At 37.1% G+C, this 22,925-nt stretch overlaps 1 protein-coding gene across 4 annotated transcripts in view; it reads left to right on the forward strand.

Annotated features, from left to right (window-relative positions):
• POLA1 (DNA polymerase alpha 1, catalytic subunit) overlaps positions 1-22,925 on the forward strand; it is a 274,677-nt gene that overhangs the window by 159,149 nt on the left and 92,603 nt on the right. The gene's annotated exons all lie outside the window — the stretch shown is intronic.

The following is a 22,925-nucleotide window of genomic DNA, read 5'->3' on the forward strand; positions in this document are numbered from 1 at the left end:
TCATCTGCCCCTAACCTGGTTCTTCACGTCTTCCAGTGATGCATTCCTTACCATCTTATGTGGGTTTATCCACCTTGCAGCTGGTCATCCGTTTTCCTTTCACCTTTCCCGACATTGGAGCCTTCTCCAGAGTTAGATCTTCACATAATGTGTTCAGAATAGGATACTTTGAATCTTGCTGTGTGCGCCTTGAGTGAGAATTCCGGCGTATTTTGTTCTATGATCCATTTGTTTTCTTGGCTGTCCATGGTGTTCCAAAGAGCTTCTTCCCACACCAAAGTTCAAAAGCATCAAATAGTTTTTTTCTCTGCTTCGTCAAAGTCTGACATTTGTTTCTGTATAGTATCACAGGAAATAGCATTATTTGCATTATTCTGATCTTTTCCACGGCCTTTGTAGCTGCTCTACCAAGTCCATTCTGCAGCATATTCTTGACTGCTTGTTCCTTTACTGTTGGTGCTTGGAATATAAGATTGACCTCTTCGAATCATTATTCTCCATATTTGTGATACAGCTTGATTAGAAACTTTACTGATTTTTCCTGTTGCTTGCCCAATTTCTGTGAATATTCTGTCATTTCCTGTAACCTTTTGACCTGGAACTGACAGGAGTGCTGATCTAACTTAATCTTCTAGTGTTATAGGTTCTTGTAAAAAGGGAATATCTTCTAAGGGATCTGGGAAGCTGGCATATCTACTATCCATTACCTCAGTGTAATCCTCCTAGTTTTGTTTGCTGTTTTTACAGTCATCTTTGTTAAGTTCATTCCACAGTTTCTCTGGTTTTGTATCAATGAGGTTCAGGACTTTAAAGTGATTCCTCTTTAATATGTTGAATATATATAGCAATAACAATAGCACTTAGACTTATATACCACTTCATAGTTCTTTACAGCCCTCTCTAAGTGGTTTACAGAGTCAGCATATTGCCCCCTACAATCTGAGTCCTCGTTTTACTGACCTCGGAAGGATGGAAGGCTAAGTCAACCTTGAGCCACTCAGAAGCAAACTCCTGGAGCCAGCAGTGAGTTAGCCTGCAATACTGCAGTCTAACCACTGTGCCACCACGGCTGTTGGTGTGCTCCAGATTAAGAGACTCTTTAAGGGAAATGACCAGTTCAGAAATGTGAAAAATAAATGAATAATATTGTGGAAGTTGGTTAGCTTTATTATTATTCTTTAAATTGGAAATTGCATGTGAGTAATTTGATGATATAACCGGATTCCTCCACTCCTTTTAGCAAATAGTATAATCAGTTTGATTTCTATGTTCTCCATTTGATGATGTCCACATATAAAGATGGTCCTTTGATTGTTTGAATGTGGTGTTACCTGTGAAGAAATCATTGGAGTAGCAGAAATTGATAAGTCATTTCCATGTTTCATTTTGGCTTCCTATAAACATGTAATCTAACTACATTCTCAATATTTCCAGCTTGGCATTCTACTCACAAGGAGAACATCTTGCTTGCATATTCTGTCAGTTCCAAAGTAGGTCAGGGGTCCCCAACCTCCGCTCTGTGGACCAATACTGGGCCGTGGCATGCCAGCAGTCGGGCCGCACAAACAAGCAAAGCCCCATCCACGAGATGCAGGCAGCACACAAAATCACGCACTGTCTGGGCCATGGACAACCTCTTTCCACCAAACCGGTCCCTGGTGCCCAAAAGGTTGGGGACTTCTGAACTAGATCATTAAGTTCACCAACCTCTTCTGAAGAGTAGTTGGAATGTAAACTTAGGTAATTCTCTTATTAAAGGATATTCATGAAGTCTAATTGATATTCATTCATTAATTGTGCTGTAACCAAGTACTGTTCTTACCTAACTATAAAACCTACACCTTTCTTTGTTTTTCACATCTTGAGTAATAAACAGTAATCCTCTGACTGAAAGTATCCAGTTCTAGTCCATTTAAATTTGCTAATGGCTAGGCTCAATGCTGTCATTTTTGTATGTTGGAAAGAAAGGAGTGACTGTTCAAGCTCTAATAATACTGTTTTAAAGAATTATAAAGGTGGTGTGGTCACTCCTGTTAAAATCATGGAGTACTTGGAGTACCTTGTGGCCTCTGTTACTGTTAAAAGCCAAATTTATGTAGTTTCTGTCATACACAGATATCCCTTCTATGAAGATTTGTGTGTATTTTGCTGACATAGAGCTCTATGCACATGTGATAGAAAAAACATGTTTAATTGTACATGAGAGTAATATAGATATTAGACTTGTATAAGGCACTCTTTACAAAGTGATTCTCTTGAAGTAGCTGGTTTCTGAGAAGGTTCTGGTAGCTGCTTTGGGAGTCTTCCCAGATACTTTACTGTCTTGTTCAGCGACCCTCTTAACTTATAATGATGCTGAAAAGTAACGTTACAACTAATGCCTTCATTTACAACCTTCACAGCATCCCCTTGTTATGTGATCTCCATTAGAGTCAATACATGTTATGTTCCTTACTTGCTGTTTTCCTTTATTTCCTCTTTGCACAGCAAAAATATGGGAAAGGGATTACAGGAGAGTAAGCAGGCACACAATGGTGAATACACATTGAAAGTAACACAGTGGTGCCAACCGCCAATGCTGCCGCTACATTAGTTTCACAGTGCATTCCCCACTGTGTACCTGGATTTCTTGTAATTCCTTTCATTCTATTGAATATATGCACAAACATAATTCTCTTGTTGCTATTATTCCATTGCTTGGGTGAGCATTCCAAAAGGTGGGAAAGTTATTAGGCAAACAAAAGTGGAAAGTGTGAAATTGATTCACATTGTCTGTTTTGAACTGGATATCCCAGTGTCAGAGTGAGCATTCCAAAGGGAGGGGGAGTAGAAAAAAGGAAAGAATAGTCATGGTCATGTGATTTCTCACTTAGTGACCACTTTGTTTTACAACAGCTGCTGGTCCCTGTTGTGATCACTAAACAAAGACAACACACACACACACAAATATGGAATCTATGTACAACTTTTTCTCTTATATGTCCAATACAAATATCTATGCATGCAGGCACATGTGTAGATGGTTAGGAAAAGCTCCTGAAGAAACCCTATTAGGGCTTCCAAAACACATAGCTGCTTCAATTCTTTGAATGCTTATGTGTGTGTGCAGAATTTTTTTAAATGAAAACTGTACAAAAGCCTCAGAATCTTGAATTTTATATTTTGCCCCTAGATATATTAAAATGGTATATTTATCTGAGAGATTTTGATGGGCTGGGGAGAAAGGATGTTAGCAATTTTGCTATCAATGAGAACATTGTTTTTTGTAGAATAATTATAGCATTAGGAATAAGTAATAGTTTTCCCAACTTCAAAAATAATGCAAGGTGGTAGAACTGTATATTTCATTGTTATGGAATATCTCTTGCTACAAAAAGTAGCTTCTAGGCACCAACTCCCACTCTACTCTTTGATTGTTAGCTGAGGAAAGGTTATGAACAATACTTCTTATCTTGACTCTAAAATAACTTTTTTCATCTGATCTTATGAGTTGTTTTAGCCTAAATATTGAGCTGCATAGGCACAGGGTTGGTGAAAGGAAAAGTGTGTGTGTGTGTGTGTGTTGTGTGTTGTGTGTGTGTGAATTCTGAGAATGTCCAAACATGGAGGACTGGGATGGAAATTGAGTGTGAATAAGTAAGTTAGGATAGGTAAAGAAACAGAAAGCAAGAAAAATAAAATTCCACACTTTAAAATCCTAGTTGTATTTAGTTTTAATTACAAAGTAAAACATTTTCTGTGTTCTTTTATTCTTAACATTGGTATGTTAATAACCTATTTATCTCATGGGCTTGAGCTATGCATTCCGGAGTGGCCACTTGGTCCCATAAAAATCAGTGTCTAAATCGACTCAGCTTGGCATTTTACCTGTTTCTTTAATTTGTCACATTAGGTTATTATATTGCATTAAGTTACAGAAATAATTATCTAAACAGCGTTCTCTTTTTGTTCTTCTTTACCAAATCAAAGGATAGGCCAATATTAACCAAACATGTTATGTTTTTCTGGTCATTGTTTAGTATTTATACTGTACATGCAATATTTTGTGCCTAAAATGGCAATCTCAGAGTATGTAGAGGTTTCCTGTGTTTTGGCATTTAAATTTTAAATTTATTTTAGTGTGCACACTTACCTAACATTGCCAGTGCAAGAAGTAGCTTTCTGAAATGCTAAATAGTTTGTGTTTAATTGTCTGCAGCAGAACAGCTGCTAATACCAGAAAAATGCCACCTCATCATTAGGCCTGTTGTGTCCAAAAAAAAGTAGACAAGACTGCTGTAGCTACCCTGGCTGTTTTGGCACATGTATTCTCCTGCACTCAGTTTTTAGTGTGTAATGAAGAGCTGGAGGACAATATTCTGTAATTAAGGATTCTATTAAGATGAAAAAAAGAGCAAATGGGGTTGGTTGGTTCTCCTAGCAGAAGAAAAAAATGTCTGGAGTGGGGGATAGTGGTAGAGCATAGTGAGGGAGAGAAGTGGGTGGAGAGACTAAGTCAGGGCTGTTTGTTGAATATACTGTTAAGGACTGTTACCATCCTAATTAATCAAGTTAGAAATTACAGCTGTAGTTGGTTTCCCCTCAATTCTTGTTATCAATTTTCTTCTCTTTTGAGACAAAGCAAATATAAATTTTGTGTTCATTTGTCATTTGTTCTTTGACTTCAGCATCTCTGAAAATAACAATGTAGCACAAAAGACCAGTATTTACCTAGTTGTAATGTGGGTTGCCATGGTGTTTTGCAAATTATTGCAATTATGTTCACCATGCGAGTCGCCCTTGGTAACTGGCGAAAAAACTGATAATCCTGTTTTGAACAAAAGGTCAAATTGCTGAATAGAAAGTCTTGATTAACTAAAAGATGTACAAAGTGGAATTATTTCCTACCATTCAGAAATAGTTCTTGATCGGGTTTGGGGGAGGGGGTGAGTAAGTACATCTGATTACTGAAGTACAAAGCTTTGAAAGGATGTTGTCTTGAGCCTTTCATGTAGTCTTAATGGTGGCTTTTTTGTCAAATTTACCCATTTGCAGCATTGAAAGAGGCAGCTGCATTTAAGCTGAAGAGATGGTGCTTTTTCAAGAGTTTAGTGCATGGAAAGTTCTCAGCAGTATCTACAGTTTACTATTAGTCTGTGGTCTGCTAAAACTGATGTACTGCATTTGAGCCCATTGCTTTCAGTGCTTTTGAAACCCTTTGACTGATGATCTAATAAAGTGCTCTTACTGGACAATCTCTGATCAGATACTTGAAAAAAATCACAAGTTTCTGGAGTAGAGAGAAGGGGAAAAATAAAGAATATAGTGAACATTTGTTCTTACAGATGTACGAGGACAACATATTTCCCTTTTAACAGAAATTAATATTGGTGTTAGATTTCTTCAAGTTTTTCAATCAGTCCTTTCTTTTCCAGTTTCAATTTACATTTCTCAAACAAAGATTTTTCAAGAGCAAATAAAATATTGTCATAGTCACCTGAAAGGTAATGGCTGAAATTTGGGAGAAACTGCGTGAAAGCAGAATGAAAGTAAAATAACCCTTCTCAATTTGGTGGGTTTACATTCTGTATCACCTAGCAACCCCTTGGCTCAGTCAGCTCACTTGTCTACCTTTAGTCTTGTTTACAGACTATTCAAACTGCCCTTCGAAACCATGAAAGATATTCAGTCTCATTAGCACCATTCTCAAAGAAAAAATAATTAAACTTAAAAGAACAAACATTGCTCAGAAATGCTTTTAAACTCTTTTTACTGGTTTTAAGATGATCACTGCTGAGATTTTTAACATGTTTTTCCATGTTATTTAAGCTATCTCCTTATAAAATTATTGTTAATGTTTAGTCATTTTTAAAATACTCAATTAAATATATTTACATTATCTACTGGCAATGTTGCCTATTTACTAACCTTTGACATCTTTTATTTTACCTACACACACACACACACACACACACACACACACACTACTTGTTCTGCTGATATAAATTATCTTGATTTTCACTTGTATTTTTTAAATAGTCAGTGAAACTATTTTATGAATGCCATGGAGACTCAGGAAACCTGGCATATAGTATTCGTAGTAAGCATGGAATTGAACCTGCCATGAAAATTTCATTTCCTTTTTCTTTTTTTACAGTCTTTGTATTTTGTTAAGATTCTCCTACACGTACAATAGATGGCAGGACCATATGAGTTCTTTGTGTTTTGTTGACAGCTGATAGACAAAGCAAAATTATTCTTGAAGGAAGGTGCTGTACTTAGTTGTGACCTATTATAGCCTGAGAATGTTGCTTTGAGTGGGATGAATTGAAGAATATTTTGCAAAATAGCCTTGGATATAGTTCCAGAGGTTTTTATTGGATGGATGGATGGATGAAAAAAGAGATATTTGTGTGTGTGTGTGTGTTTGTGTGTGCGCATACACTGATTTTTTCCCCAAATATAAATTTTCATATATAGTCATTTTAAGTATATTTTCTCTGGGTGCTTGCATGGAGCCAGTTTTAACTCTTCTGGCATTGTCCTACAATGGTAAATTAAAATTGCTGGTAATTGTTGGCTTAATTTAGACTATAAATGCTTGTATTCCATCCTCTTATATTCTTTAGATTAGGGATGTCAAACTGCCTGCCCATGGGCCGGATGTGTCTTGGCGAAACCGTGCCCACCCCATTGCCGGCAATGGGAAAAAAAGTCGTGACACATCACGTGACATTGCGAGTTTGACACCCCTGTTTTAGATGCATTCAGATACTTAGATCTTAATTGCAGATTAAGGCGAAAGACTGAGATATTGGTCTTGATGTGAAACAGAGCAGAACAGATCTATTAATTTATTGCATAACAAAGTTTTAAAGGTTGGAATACAACCACTTGTAGTTCTGGTACATTTGTTTAAATGAAAACCTGTGTTTGCTCCTAACGTTCATAAGTATTGAGAGCACTCTATTATTCTTTTACCATATTGATGAGAAGATAAATAAGTTCACATAACTTGAATGAAGTTATATAAGATAGTACATTTTAAGAAATACTTTAAAAATCAATAGTAATAATAATATTTTAAATGCTGATATTCGTGTTCAATATAGTTTGCATTCTGTCTCCTTGATAGCTTTGTATAACATATTTTTAATCAACTCCTTTTTTATTCTGTTCAGCATTGTTCTGAAATGTAACTAATTCAGATACAGCACTAACTTTACCATATTTTAATGCTTTCCCAACAGCTGTTTGCAAAGGACAATTCTTTATGAGCTAAGAATGTCCCCTTATGGAAAAACAGCAACACTGAATCTATAGCCCATGTTCTCTTATGCCTTCTAAACACCAGGGCCTGTTTCATACTTAATTGTTCAAGTACTCAAGGCAAACCTGGTTTAATTTATGTACAGCTACTCGAACCAAACAGTAAAATTCAGTTTCCTTGAATGTGACGGTTTTATGTAAAATTGAGAATATCTTGATTGGCTCTAAGATCTCAATACAATTTTACATTTGCATTTTATTTCATTGAAACAAAAACTTAGAGAATTCTCATCAGTGACTATAATAAGGAACTAATATATTATGTCATAGAACAGGGGTCTCCAACCTTTCTGCCCAGCTACTCACACAGCCCAGTGACCAAGAGGCCACGGCCCGGTAGTGGGCCGCGGCCATAGGTTGGGGACCTCTGTCATAGATTTTAAAATTTCAGTTGCCATACTTGCATACCTATTTTGCCTAAGGAGACAGCTATTCTACTTCATGAGCTTTATTTTCCAAGTTTCTTACCATACTTTTATTATTTCACTTTTTTGCACAACTTTGTTAATGTCCTGCTTTAATTATATTAAAATTCAGGAGCTCTTTTGAATATGGCCAGAATAGGAGCCACATATTCAAGAGGGCAGGTGTTACAACAAAGTAAGCATGCTTCCTAAGTCTCAACAAGTATTTATGCTTAATTGATGTAACCTGGAGCATGCCAACTCTGTCCAGCCTTACAAATTGGTCATAAGTCATGGAAGACAGATGGTCCTTTAGATAACAAGCCCTATGTCATGAAAGGCCTAATAGCATATATTCCATTGCATTTGGATATTTATTTGTAAATAGCACAGCTCACAAAACCAAGGTTTTAATGGGCCTGACAAGATAAGCTCATGATTGCCCATGCCACTACATTCTGGACCAATGGTGATTTCTGAATGTTTTTAAAAGGCATCCCCTTAATTAACACATTAAAGTAGTTTATTTATGAAATAAACAAAATATGTGCGATTGTCTGAAGGGCTCCGCCCCAAATAAGTGTGCAAATGGCACATAAGATGGATTTTAGTGGGAGTTATGAGCTAAAGAAGCCCCCAAATTGTGCACAGTCCTAAAGCGGAAAGAGCAATCCCATTTGGGACTAAAGATGAAACTTCCCTGGCTGCTCTTCAGTCTGGTCAGAGTTGAGTTTAAGTCTCAACTCTTGACAAACCTTAACCTTTCTCCATCTAGTTCCTCACACCCTGCAAATATTTGGATAAGACTTTGAGAGCACTCCTTGGCTGATCCAGAATTGAGATCTATTATCACTGCCCTCTAAAAACACTGGCTGGATTCAGTCATAAAGAAAGGAGGAGAACTATATAACACTGCGCCTCCTTCCAATCCTTCAGGTGGAGCAGAACGATACTAAAGTTGATGGCATCAAAAATACAGCAAATCCAGAAGAACCAGGGTGGTTATACTACCCCTATCCTGGCTCTACCAAAGGCCATCAACAAGTGCAACCAATGTTGTCTCTATACTACAGACAGAAACCTGTCTGAAAAAATCCAGAGAATCAGTTTTTTTCAGGGTCATCTGTAATCATAGCTCCACCATCTTCTCAACAACCTTCCCTAAAAAAAGAGATGGAACAAAAATTGTCCAATATAGTTAGGGCTAGCAAATGCTTCTTGAGGAAAGGAAGAGACCATCCCTCTCCCAACTTTATGAAGTTGAGATTACAACATAAGAGAAGAGATGCATAAGGTAATTTTCTTAAATTTTTAATATGTATTTTATTTTGCAACGCCTGTTCGAGCTCATTTCCAAAGTTTGTCACCCAACACCAAATTTGGTCCCTGTATTTTCCATTTTCAGAGAGTTATTGACTTGATAAACAGTTAAGCAGCAGAGTCCTGAGCAATTTTACATAACTTCTTTTCAGCTTCTGTTTCATTGGGTTGGAAAGGTATAAGGAACCTAGTCCTTGCTGCTTTATTAAAGGCCTTTGTCCAGATATACTAAAGGGTGTAATTATAGATAAAAGTGTTAGAATATAGAAGGACAAATTTCATTAACCTATTACAGCTTTGAGAATATGAAGAAGCACATGGATAAAGTAATTTGAATATTCATTGTTCATTTGGTCTTTCAAAAGCATTTTAATGAAGTTCCTTATTAAAAAACTGAACAAACTGAGCAATCACTGGATGAAAGGAGATGTTTATTATTTATGGGTAACTGGTTAAAATTAAAAACAGAAATGAACAATTGTCACAGTGGAAGTTTTTAAACATTAGGATGGATCTTGAACTAGCGAGACCAATGAATATATACCCAACTTTCAGGATGTTTTTAAAGAAAGGCAAATGGCAAATTCAGTTCAGTATATGCAAAGTTAATATACATATGGATAAAAAAATCTCTTTATGTGCAATAGTCCTGTTGTAAACTGAGCTAATAGGATTTAAATACTTGGGATGTACCAAATATTTTATGAAAACATTTATTATCTGGCTTTATAAAAACTGCAGATTCATATTGGATACAATTAGAAAAAAAACCCAGCATATTGGGGTAGACTTATGTTTCCTCTTTCTTTGATAATACTAGAAACCAGAATATCTAGTGAAGACAAATGTTGGGAGGTTCAGGAAAATGCTTATTCATATATTCCCCATGGTTAAGCTGTAATATTTTCTAAGATGTTGTAATGGACACCAGCTTGGACAATGGGGACTGGATTAACTGCATCTGAGTTCACATATAACACTGACTAACTTATAACTGATTACTGAATAAATCATATGTGACACTACTTTGACAATCCATGGTTTACAAATTAGCTGATTTTCAAAACATGCTAAGCCAGAAATAAGCCAATTTACAATAATGAATGTATGAACTCAGATAGAGTGCAATGCTATTAATAGTTACTGATTATAAGGCTACAGATACCATTTCTAATATTGGGATAATAGAAATGGTTCCATTCATTTTTCATTTGTGATTTTTCCATAAATAATTTCTATGAATTCTGAGAATAATAATGTTAATATGAATTTCTGATTTATAATTCAGGGTTGGGAAGAGCAACTTCATTTTCCAGAAAGCCATAAATGCCTGTTCATATTACTGCAATGTGGCTTATTCAGCTAAAGTAAATGGATCAATATGATTAATAAACAAATGAGCATATGTGTACTGTATTATCAAATAGCTATTCAGCAAAGACATTGATTCTTCCCCAGCCATTCTTCTATGGCTGGAAAATACTTTCCAAGTCAGTGCTTCTAGCAAAAGTGGTTAGGGACAATATTTGTTGTACTGCATCTGAATACTTTGTTACCCATCTGGCATCTTTTCATATAGCTGGGGGTTAAGTGGCTATAAAAAATTATTACAGTTATTGTTTTTGTTGGTCATATGGTCATCCAGATATTTAGACTGGATTTGGCATTTTGTAAAGGATGGTGCATACGGAGGGAGAGGTGGTGTGATAGACTCCACTGAAATGGCAGTTTCTCAGGAAGAGGAAACACTTTCCAAGGAGAGGGGTGAGATAAGAGACAACACAGCCTGAATAGGAGACAGATGAAAAGAGTTAGGAAATCCCTAACTCCTAGCCACTAGAATTTCCCAGGGTATATCCATTGGAGAATAGTAGTAAAGGTTTAATCTAGCAAGATTCTGTCTATTGGATGTAACCAGATAAAGAATTGAACTTTGGCTGGATTGTTCTATGTTGCACTGGGGCTGGACCTGATACATTTTAATCCACTTTCAAATCCTTCCCAAAGACCTGAGATAGACAGATGATGTTATTTTATGATATTAAAGTTATTGTCACTAGATGTAAGCTGTGTCTAAGTAAAGCTATCTTTTGCAATTAATTTGTGGTGGTTTTGTTAATGTTGTTGATATACAAGTGGTGCTCCAAATGCAATCTCAAATGGCTCCTATTAATAGTAGTACTATTTGTGCTTTCTTTTGCCACAGTCATTCTACTTCTGCTTGCATGTCTTTGTAGTTCTTAAATTTGTTATTATGGTTGGTGTCGTAGTCAGCCAAATGTTTAGACTGGATTTGGCATTTTTATCCACCTATTGAGTTCTTCCCAAGGACCTGGGATAGGGGGATATTTTTGTCTGATGATGTAAAAGGTACTGTTGGAAGATGTTATGTGCACTAAATTATGTCCAATATAACTCAGAATAGTTTAAAGGCAATATTATTGAAGATGCTTATCTTGAATAATGGGAAAAAAATGCAAAAATGAAATTCTGTTTTCCTCTACAAAATCTAGCATTAGATTTCATAACTGTGAGCACAATATAATGCCCAGATCTTTTCTAACTATAAACTTGTTGCTCTGGCCTTTGTTTTTTCTTTCTTTCTTTTTTTTTTTTAAAAAATAAAGTATATTTTGCTTAAACTTCATTTGCATGTTTGACACAAATCCAGGGCAAAGTATATTTGGTGCAAAATGTATTGTAGAATTCTTTAGTCATGCAGTTACAATCAAGGGAAAAAAGGATTACCTTTTCTAATTTTCAAGATAATGGATCTTAATTAAACAGGGGTTAACAATAATGTACACTAGTATATTCATTTGAAACAGGCATATGTTGAATTTGATAAAGCTGTATTTAAAGCAAATGAAGACCAGAAGCTTAATTATGAAAACAAAACAGAAGGAATAAAGAACTACATATTTCTCGAATTGTTTTTCCAAAAATAAAACTGATCTTACTTATCTACAATGCAATTTCCAGGGATAATAATACTAGTTATTGTTACCATTATAAAAAGATATTAACAGATAATAAGTATAAATAAATGCAATTAGGAACTGTATACAGAAGTGACAAAGAATAATATTAATTATAATTGTTAGGAAGTCAAGACAAATATCATTATTTTTTACATAAAATGATCTTGGTACCTGAAACAAAATACTTGGGTATTTGCTTTAGCTCTGGGTAACCTAGGTTTCCTGTTTATCATGGAGTAATATGTCATGAAGATATAGGTTATGTGCAAAACTATATTTCTCTGTAATTAATTAATTAGGAGGAAATTATTAATGTAACTGTTTATATTATATCTTTATGTACAGTGTTGAGATAAGGAATATAATTAATGTCTTCCATTTTAAAGAATAGTGTTAGTCAATCTGCTGGAGCATTTTCCAAATGACAGGGTCTACTCTTGCTATGAAGTATGGAAATGGACTGTAAAGATTGTTCTTTAGTACCCTTTCTACTACTCTAGAATCCAGATAACCCTTTTGTTTTTAGAAAATCTATAGACAATGAGCTGTATTAGCCAAACTTTAGAAAATAGATAGTAAAAAGTGCTCTATAATGAAAGGAGAATGCATAGATTTTCAAAATTTCTTGCAGTGTCTAAGGCAGGGGTGTCAAACTCACCACGTCATGTGACGTGTCGCGACATATCACAACTCTTTTTGCATTGCTGGCAATGGGGTAGGCGCAGCTTCGGTATGATGAAACTGGCCCATGGGCTGGCAGTTTGACACCCCTGGTCTAAGGGCTGCAAAGTGTTCTGGCAGGAGCACAATAACATCATCAAAAGAGAGAGAGGGAATTTTTATTCTCCTTTCATATTTTTAGGGTGGGAAGTTAGTAAGTTAAAGACTGTTGGGGGTTATTTGTATAAGAATCGCCTTGTGACGAGATGGGCAGAAAACAAACTTAATAAATTAAATAAATGAATAAAATAAATTATTAATTACAGTACTGTCACAAATTTTGTTTTAGTTTTCAGCCAAATTTTAATCCATGAATTAAGGGGTTGCAAAACAGCTGCCTTATCTATGTTTGATCTTGCCCAATTAATGATGTTAGATAAGTGCTGTATCAGTTTTCTGGAGTTCTCTGAATCAAAATACCAATTTCTGATTTTGGGAGATAAATGTATACATTTGAGATATGAATGAATTTATCATTAGTAACTTGATCAACCTAAAAGAGATTGCCTAAATAAATCCAAAGTTATAGAAAATTAATTATGTGTAGGGAGAAGATACCAGACGCCTTGAAGCAGACAATAGTACAGTTGCTCACAAAAATTTAGGTGTCCCTGATTCTATTGTATGTTTCAGTGAACTCTGCATGAAACAAGAGATAAGCAAATTTGAGTCTACTGCGCTTCTTGAAAGACTCCACTTAAGAAAACTAAATATGGCAAGTTCAAAAGAGTCAGTACTTTGTAACATCCCTTTGGGAGAAACAATAGCTTCCATAACTATTTTCTTTTATTTATTTTTTATGGACAGGATGTTTCTCTTCTTGCTTTTGAAATTTTTCCTACTCTTCCTTGCAATTCTTTTTAATTCACAAATATTCTTCGATCTCTTTAGTTATCATACATGTTAGACCTCCCCTCAGATTTTCAATAATCAAGTCTAAGAACTGTGAAGTAATCATTCCTAAATCTACAGCTTTCTTTCTTGTAAGTACTTTATGATTTATTTGGATGTATGTTAGATCAACTTGTTGAAATATCTAATCTCTTTTTGGTTTCAATTTTTTAATTAACCAGGATATACTGTATACACTGTGCTCTTCTGGACCCAAAGGGTGTTAACAATGAAAAACTAGTCATTAATAGGAAATGAGGCCTGGACATTATTTGGAAAGCCAGCTATTCTAAGGCAAGGATTAGAATTTATGTAATGTAATTATCATTCTACTATGGGTCGTAAAGAAAATATATTTTTAGCTTTTATCTATATGAAAAGATTTGAATTGAAATTTCTATTGACCTCAGTTTGCCACTTATCAGAGAGCCTTTAAATATATTTAAAGTCGTCTTTAGCAAATTGGAGATAGCGACCTGCTTCAAAATGTATCTTTTTAGATTGACTAAGATAAAATATATGAATAAATGTCTGTGGTTAACTAATTATCAGTAACACAGAATATGTGCAGAAATAAAAATATGTTATTGACTTTTCACATAATAGTTTCATCTAGTATTTATATTTTGCTTTTATATAGAATTAGCAATGTAGTTACTATTATAAATAACAGAAATAGGTAACTTATTAACCCCCCCCCCCGCCTCACCCTTGTTATTTTGGAATATTGTGGTAAAATAACCAAAGGTCAGGCATTATGGGTTAATATGTGGAAGTAATAGATTGCCTGTCTTTACTACAGAACACTGTGCTGTCGCCAATTAATTTCGGAAATCTTGTAATTTTTAATAATAGGATAGCAGAGAGTTGCTAGGAATTTAATTATTACAAGTAAAAGCATTCAGCAATAGAGAGGTAAAATGTTTCCGAGGAATTTTTGAAAAAAAATGAAGAAAGGCTGTTCAAAGATAGCAAATAGACACAGAACACATATGTGAATGAGAGATTGCCACTAGCTGAGGATATTTAAAGTTACCTTAACATATGGTTTGGCCTCTGTAAGGACCTACCTCAGCTAAGCCACCCAAGAAAGCAGAGCTCTTGAAACAGTTACTTCTGATTTAACACTGTTATATTGTGGCATTTTAGATAAAGCATCTGCTAAGAAGTTCCTCCCCCCCCCCAGGGAGGTAATGGATTGTAAAGTTAAATCGGTGGAAATGTTGGGACCATTGTACTTGCTTAGGGGACAATTTCCTAGAAGTTTTCATTGCTTCCAGGTTCTTATGATCAGTCCACACTTGGAACGGTATTTTGCTCCCCTCTAGGAAATGTCTCCAGGTTAGAAGGGCCCATCACACAGCATAAGTTTCCTTCTCCCAGACTGCCCACCGCTGCTCAGTTTCAGAGAGTTTTTTAGAAGTATAAGCATAGGGTTACAGCTGGCCTTCCTTGTTCCTTTGGAATAAGAATGCTCCTATGGCCACATCACTAGCATCAGCCTGAATGACAAAAGCTTTCTCCGGGTCTGGATACTTTAAAACTGGCTCCACAGAGAAAAGTCTCTGTGTCCACTCCCTGTCCACTTCAGTGGCTGGCTGGGTTTCGGTTTGTCTGCTCCTTTAGTCTTTAATAGATTTGTGATGGAGAGTGCGATTTGCACAAATGAGGGAATGAACTGCCTGTAAAAATTTGCAAAACCTAAAAACTTTGCAACTGCTTTCTAGTACGAGGAGGAGCCCACTCTAGCACAGCTCGTACTTTCTCCGGGTCCATTTTGACTCCTTTACTGGAAGTGCGGTAACCCAAATAGTCAATATGATCCTTGTGGAATTCACATTTAGAGAGTTTGGCATATAGCTTAGCAGAGTGCAGTTTATTCAGTACCGCTTTAACTCATTTAATGTGTTCTGCCTTGGTTTCTGTGTAGATCAAAATGTCATCAAGGTAATCTAAAACCCCTTTGCAGAGGTGCTCATACAGAACTTCATTAATTAATTGCATAAACGCAGCGGGGCCCTTGCAGTCCAAAAGGTAGCACCTTAAATTGGAAACAATCCATGGGGCAATTAAACGCAGTCTTCCATTCATCCCCCTCCCTTATTCTTATGTGGTAATACGCCTCCTGCAAATCCAGTTTGGAGAAAAATTTTCCTTTTGTCAGGTATGCTAACATGTTCTTCATGGAGGGGAGGGAGTACAGGTTCTCCACGCATACAGCGTTCAGGCCTCTATAATCTACGCAAAGACAAAGCGACCCTTCCTTCTTTTCTCTGAATAGCACAGGGGCTGCCACCCGGGGTTTTGCAGGCTGGATGAAACCCCACGCTAAGTTCTTTTCAATAAACTTATGAAGTTCATTAACTTCTCTTGGGATCATGGAGTACATCTTTGGTTTGGGAAGCTTCACCGCTGGGATAATTTCAATGGCATAGTCTGTGGGTCGATGGGGCAGAAGCTCATCCAACTTCTGTTCACTGAACACTTCGGCCAGGTCTCGGTATTCCGGTGAGAGCTCTGCAATTCCTGTTCGCTGAAGGTGGAGGCTAATTTGTGACGTAGTCCATGCCTCCCGCCTTTTCTTTTGGATAAGAGAGGGGCTCCCTCCTTCAGGAATTTCAAACGCCCCTCTCTCCAAGCCACTATGAGGTTCCATTTCTTTAGCCATGCCAAGCCTAATACTAATGGACACTCCATGCTAGGAACCACAACAAATGCTAACGTTTCTGAGTGGTCTCCCATGGTGATGTGCAAGGCTCTGGTAGCAAAACTGGCAGGGACTCCCCCTGAGACGGACCCATCAAGCTGGCAGAAAGTGATTGGGGTCTTTAATCTCCTGAGGGGTATTCCCATCTTCCCCACTAATTCTGGGCTGACCATGCAGCAGGTGCAGTCTGAGTCCAGTAAACTGCTAGTTTTACTCTCTTCCTGGTACCAGTATGGACAGTTCTAGGGGCATGGTAATGGGGTCAATTGGGTCACTTACCAAGTGGTCATTCTCATAGTCACTCTTGGCTGCTTCGGAGTTATTGTTTGCAGAAGCCAAAACTCGACCCTCAGACCTCTGGGCTCGGGGGAGTTCCACGGTCTCCTCGAACACCATTGCCAGCTGTCTCAGGCGTGGTGTAGCTTTCGTAGGTCTGCTGGTAGGTTGCTGGTCTCCTCTCTTTACTGGTACCTTGCTGTGGTATTCGATTGCTCAGTGCCCCTCTTTCCCACACTTGAAGCATGCAATGGATCAGGTTGTGGTTGGTAATGACCGGATGGTATCAACTTCTCCGCTGTTGGTTTAAAAGTGGGTTTCACTGGGCGTTGTTGATGCTTGTGTTGATCTATTTCCACCTCTTCTGCTAAGAGACACCAATCATACAATTGCCCTGGAGTCCCACGGGCCACACAGGCATTGTACAGGTCTTCATTTAGGTAGCTAAATGAAGAAGCTCACCAGGATGTCTTCTGGCCAGTTTAGATGGCTGGCCAACTCCCAAAATTCCCCAGTGTATTCAGCTACTGGTCGATGCCCTTGCTTGACCGTCTTCAGGTGCCAAATGACATCGGAGGGCTGCCATGAAGCAGTTGAAATTTCTCAGCTCTGGAGTGTTGCAGTTGTAGAGGGTCACCATCTAGTCGGTTGCTGCATCTTCCAGTGCGAGGGTTACCACTCTACTTTCTCTCCATTTCTAGGCAGTGTTCTTCCATATATCTGCATGTATGTGAACATTTGGGCCAAGAAGAACCCCAATCTTTTGGGATTTCCATTGAATTTCACCCCTAGTGGAATTAGTTTCACCTCTGCTGGTTGGGGTATGGTTGCTCTGGGTCTTTGGGACGTCTGGCCTGTCGTGCCGCTGCTGCAGGGGGGTGTCGCCACCGCCGCCATCGCCTCAGGCATTTCCAACTCTTCTTCCTCTGCTTCCTCCTCTACTTCTCCCTCCGATTCCGATGGCTCTTTCAGCTGGGCTTTCAGTTCCTCAAAGGATTCTCACACGTATTCCATGGTGTGCTTTAAGATGGCTTTCATCATCTCAGAATTTGGATCCACCAGTCCCCTTTCAGGAGGGGCCACCTCTGGAGCTTTCTTCTTTACCTTCTTCTTTCCTCCACCTCGTATGAGAGTTACTTTCAGAGCCTTTCCTTCCCAGTCCTCTTTCGTTCCAATCCCAAGGGACCACCTGGCTCGTAGTGGTTGTGCCACTCCCAGATCCCGGGAAGCTCCATCCCTGGGGTCTTTCAGGACGATATCTCCACTCCAGCTCTCCAGTGCACCCTCGTCCATATCGCTGGTAGGAAAGGGCATGTCGGTTGGGACCCACCTTGGTAGGGCAGCTGCCTCTCTGGGCTGGGACTGCAGATCTCGCCTTATGTAAGGACCTACCTTAGCTAAGCCACCCAAGAAAGCAGAACTCTTGAAACAAGCATTGTCTCAAAAGGAAACTTTTATTAGGAGCTAGTGAAAGCAGGGAATCAAGGCACGATCTGAGAGAAAAACCCACGAAGCGATATATTAAAAGTAGCATTCAGTACTCCTCTCTCCAATGTCCCAGAGTTCGTTTGAATCCCAGCCAATCCACAGGTGGCATCGGGTTTTGGTAACTGGTCTTTTCGGAGGGCTCCTCAAGGTCTCTCTCACTTTCAATTTCTTCTGGCTCCAAGCACAAACTGTCTCTCAGATAAGGGTGAGACATTCCATCCTGTGGGGGAAGGGCAACAAGGAAACAGAGCAGACAGTGCAAAGCATCCCCAAAGGCTCCCCCCTCCCAACAGAATGGCAGGCAACAAAGAAAGCTACATAGCTAAAATAACTGAGGATACATTACTTTGGGGCCTGACAGCCTCTGTCTTCCTTGATATCCCAAATAGTTAAATTCTTCCCACAAAGAAAATAGAATTTGCTTTTGCAGTTGAATTTGACCATCCTGTACTTCTACTTTTTTTCCTGCCTCTCATCAAACTAAAGGAATTGAATTCAAGTAAATATTCAGGTTTCATGATGAGAATTTTCATTTGGCTGGCTCTCTTTTTTGGTAGAAAGCTTCCAAAAATTAATAAATATAGCATATGAAATTGATGTATTTATGCTATGAAATTCTATTTTCTTATAAATATTTTAAACTGGACTACAGAACATGTCATTTTTAAAGATTCAAAAAGTTATGTAGAATTGACTAGCCCAATGTAATATCATTGTATGTTCTTAGGTTTTTCATTTGTTTTTGCAAATAGCAAGGGCTAGAAGTGTACTACAATTGATTTGCGGAGGAGGAGGAAGAGGAAGATGCTGCCCTACCATTTCATAGCTGGGAGAGGCATTTTATAGGGACATGTATAGGAGAGATCCTTCTCTATTCTGGAAGCCCAAATTTGAGATTCTAATCGCATGAAAGGCTAGCTGGAATTATATCTGCCTTTCAGTGCTAGATGTCAATCTGACTTTTTACTCTCACATTTAATATTCATAGCCAGACTGTGCCTTTTCTTCCTCAAATGCCTTTTTGTCAGTGTTACTGTGATTGTTATGATGTGTTTTAAACTATATAATTTACTTGGATTTACTAAATTATTTTATAGATTATAACCTGCCACAAAGCTTGTGTGGTAAGCTATAGTGGTGGACTATAAATATTTCAAATAAATAAAATAATGATTTTTTTTTCTCTTTATCTGCTGCACGTATAGTCAAAGGGGTAAACCTCAGTGAGAAAAACCAAGAATTAGTAGTCAGCAACACTTCTGTTTAGAAGAAAAATATTTAAATAATAAAAAATAAAGGTGATTCACTTAATAACCATGATAAGAAATGGGGCATAAAATGGGGCAAAATTTACTTAACAAATATTTTGCTTAGCAATATAAATTTTGGACTCAATTGTGGTTGTAAGTCGTGGACTACCTGCACTAAAGTTGCTAACTTAAATTAATAACAATTAAAATTCTTTGACATCTGGATGGATACCCACTGTCCATCCCTATATTAGACAGTAATGGGATGAAGATGACATACTTTTAAAAGGAGTTGCACTCCTAAAATATCAGACTTATAGCTGAAAGATGTATTACTTAGAAACTGACGGTCAGCCTTACCAGATAGACTAGGCAGGAAAATAAATTAATTCTACTTTATTGTAAAGCTACATTAACAGAATCTTCCAAATCTGAAAGTACAATTTTCTTACTATCACCTTTGCATCCCAAAAATTTAGGGAGCATCCCCCCAGAGCCTCTTGCTGTGCAGCTGTGGGCTATGCTCCCTCTTATCTGATTGTTCTCCAGCAACATCTTTTTGCCCCACATACCCTTATACTGATTTAACACCAATTAATACTTGTTTAAAACTAGCAGAAAAGGCATGATTTTGGATAACTACATTTTGGTTCTCTCAAAAATAAGACTCAAGAGCAGTATGCTGTAAACAGATCTATTAATGAAAACTATCTGGAAGTTGCACTTAATAGGTTATTAGCTGGGATCATTCATGGAAACATTTCTCATCGTGGTTAAAGAGCATCATTGGTTTCTGCTTCATTTCTGGCATAATTCAAACTGTTTCCTTTTAAATACCTTGCATATCATGGAATTCTGAAGTTTTCTCCTCAATTTACCCACATATTGTGATATTTCTCAGGCCATTTAGTCTAAATCTGGTGGCTTTGGGGGGCAAATTGTTCTTGCTATGATGTTTCACTTATTCTGGAAAAGATCTTTTTATACAGCTACTCGACTTATGACCAAAATTGAGTCTGGAATTATGGTAGTAAATCATTGCCATCATAAGTCAAGACATTATGTGATCAAACCAAACTTTTTGGCATTTTTTGCAGCGGTTGTTAAGTGAACACCATGGTTAAGCAAATGCAATGATTATTAAGCAAATGCTGTGGTTGTCAAGCAAATCCATTTTGCCCATATGTTGCCAGAAACAGAAGCAAACACTGGAAACTGGCAAAACATGTCAAAAAGTCACTTCGGGACACTGCAAATAGGTGTAAAGGTGAGCCAGTTGCCAAGCACTCAAAAGGCCATCAGGTGATCCTGGTGTGTGTGTGTGTGTGTGTGTGTGTGTGTGTGTGTGTGTGTGTGTGGCCTTTGTAACTTCAAATTGTCGCTAAGTAACCAGTCATAAGTTGAGGATTACCTGTAATTTTTAGCCTCTCCTCTCCCAGTTACTTGTTAGAATTGTATTTTATTGTGTTTAATGCTATTGTGATTGTTAACCTTTCTGTAAATTATTAATTAAAGGGTTATATAAAAATAAATGTATTCTTTTTATTTATTGGTATCCTACCTCCGTTATTTTTTTTACAAATAGCTCAAAGCAGGAAATATATCATCAAACCTTCGTCCTCCTACTTTGCCCACAACAACCCTGTAGGTGGGTTGGCCTGAGAGAAAATGATTTCCCCTAGTCACTCACCTGGCATTCATGTCTAAGGTGGGAATTCAAGTCTCCAGTTTCTAGCCTAGCCACTTAAACACTAGATCAGTGTTTCTCAACCTTGACAATTTTAAGGCATGTGGACTTCAACTCCCAGAATTCCACAGCCAGCAATGCTGGCTGTGGAATTCTGGGAGTTGAAGTCCACATGCCTTAAAATTGTCGAGGTTGAGAAACACTGCACTAGATCAAACTGGCTCTAAAATAAATTATGTAAATAAAATAAATACATTTCTGTTCCTTTCTGTACCTTAAATAATAAACACACATCTAGCAGGTAAATCTAGTAAGAAGTGCCAAAGCAAATTTATTGTGTCTTTTCCTGAATTTGTATACCAATACATTTTCCACTGTGCTATCTTCCTTCAGGAGTACTAGCATCTTTCTCTGTGCTTGCTCAAGTTTGATACATCAACATCTAAAGACATGTGAATATGTATTCTGGTCATTTTATTTTGTTTTATGCTACCTGAGTAGATGAAGTTAAAAATATTTTTCTGTATTTTTTTTTTTTTAAAAAAAAAACATTTCTTACTTGCTTGAGCCATTTTGAAATTGTTTGGCTTTTTCTTTTAAGTATATCAAGTGAATACCAGATAATATAGATCTGATGTAAAAGTAAGGAAGCTGGACTAGAATCAGGAAGATCCAATTCACATTCATCATCACCTATGGAAGTTAATTGAGTTTTCTTGAGACAGTCATTAACCTTCAGCCTTTGGAAAGAAGAGAAAGTATTATGTATGTTGTCTTGAGTTCCTAGGGGAAAAGTGTAATCTAAAACTATATAAGAGCAACAAGTGTAACCATGACAATGTAATTGTGTGAAAATGAGAATATTTTGCTGCCTTATATATAAATGTTAGTGGGCTTTGCATAGTTATGTTTGAAGACATTTGTTAAAACTGAGATTCACGCCACCAAATTATAGAAGATCATAATAAAGCATTTCACATTTTACATTTAGTACTTTGAAAGAACATGGTCCACTGGCTGGGACATACTTCCTGAGTTCCAAATGTCTTCATTTTTCATAAATTAAAATTATATAGTATACAAATACCATTAGCTAATTCTTACTTTCATTAAGTTTTGTTTTGATAAGACTAGTATTTTCCAAGTTGGATTAATAATGGATTAAAAATTTCTAATCTGTAAAAGTATCCCTGGAAGACTTTAAAATAGCTAGCAGTACATAGTTACAATAGGTTCGTGCACTTTTTATTTCATTTAATAAATATATCTCCAGCCTCTAGGTATAAGGAGACTGTACTTATTACTTCAGAACTGTTTCTTTATCTATCTGCAAATTTCATGGTTTAATTGATCAAAATTTGTTACTTTTTTTTAAGTCAGACAACAGGTCCTTAAAAACTAGCCATTCATATGTGCAAATGTAAGTTTAGATTTATTAGATTGTGTGGTACTAGAACAGAACTTTACTTAGTTTCATACTTCTTTTCCAGTGCATTCACTGATGCATATGCATGCCTGCTTAGTTCATTCTCCCATACTGATGCATACTCAGTCTTTGTTCAACCCATTGGAAGCAAAGCTACCTGATTGTTCTCTACCTGCTTAAACCCTTTCTTTCCTGAAAGATTATGCTCTGCTGGATGGAACATTTTGGAACAACATAAGAAGTGGAAATTGAAAATCCATATTTTCCAGAGAAATCCCTCTATTGGTTCAAAAGCCACACATAAATAGGTCTTCTCATTTGCAGAAACACTGGATCTAACCAATATATCATCTTTCAATATATAATGCTATCTTATACCAGCTGATCAAGTAGGCTCCAGTTCATGAGAATTTATTGCATAATAAGTTCAATAATTTTTGAGGCATTGTTAGGCATTCAATTAGAAT

Source organism: Crotalus tigris, unplaced genomic scaffold, assembly GCF_016545835.1.
Source record: "Crotalus tigris isolate CLP2741 ecotype Arizona unplaced genomic scaffold, ASM1654583v1 scf7180000017589.2436309, whole genome shotgun sequence".
Taxonomy (NCBI): domain Eukaryota; kingdom Metazoa; phylum Chordata; class Lepidosauria; order Squamata; family Viperidae; genus Crotalus; species Crotalus tigris.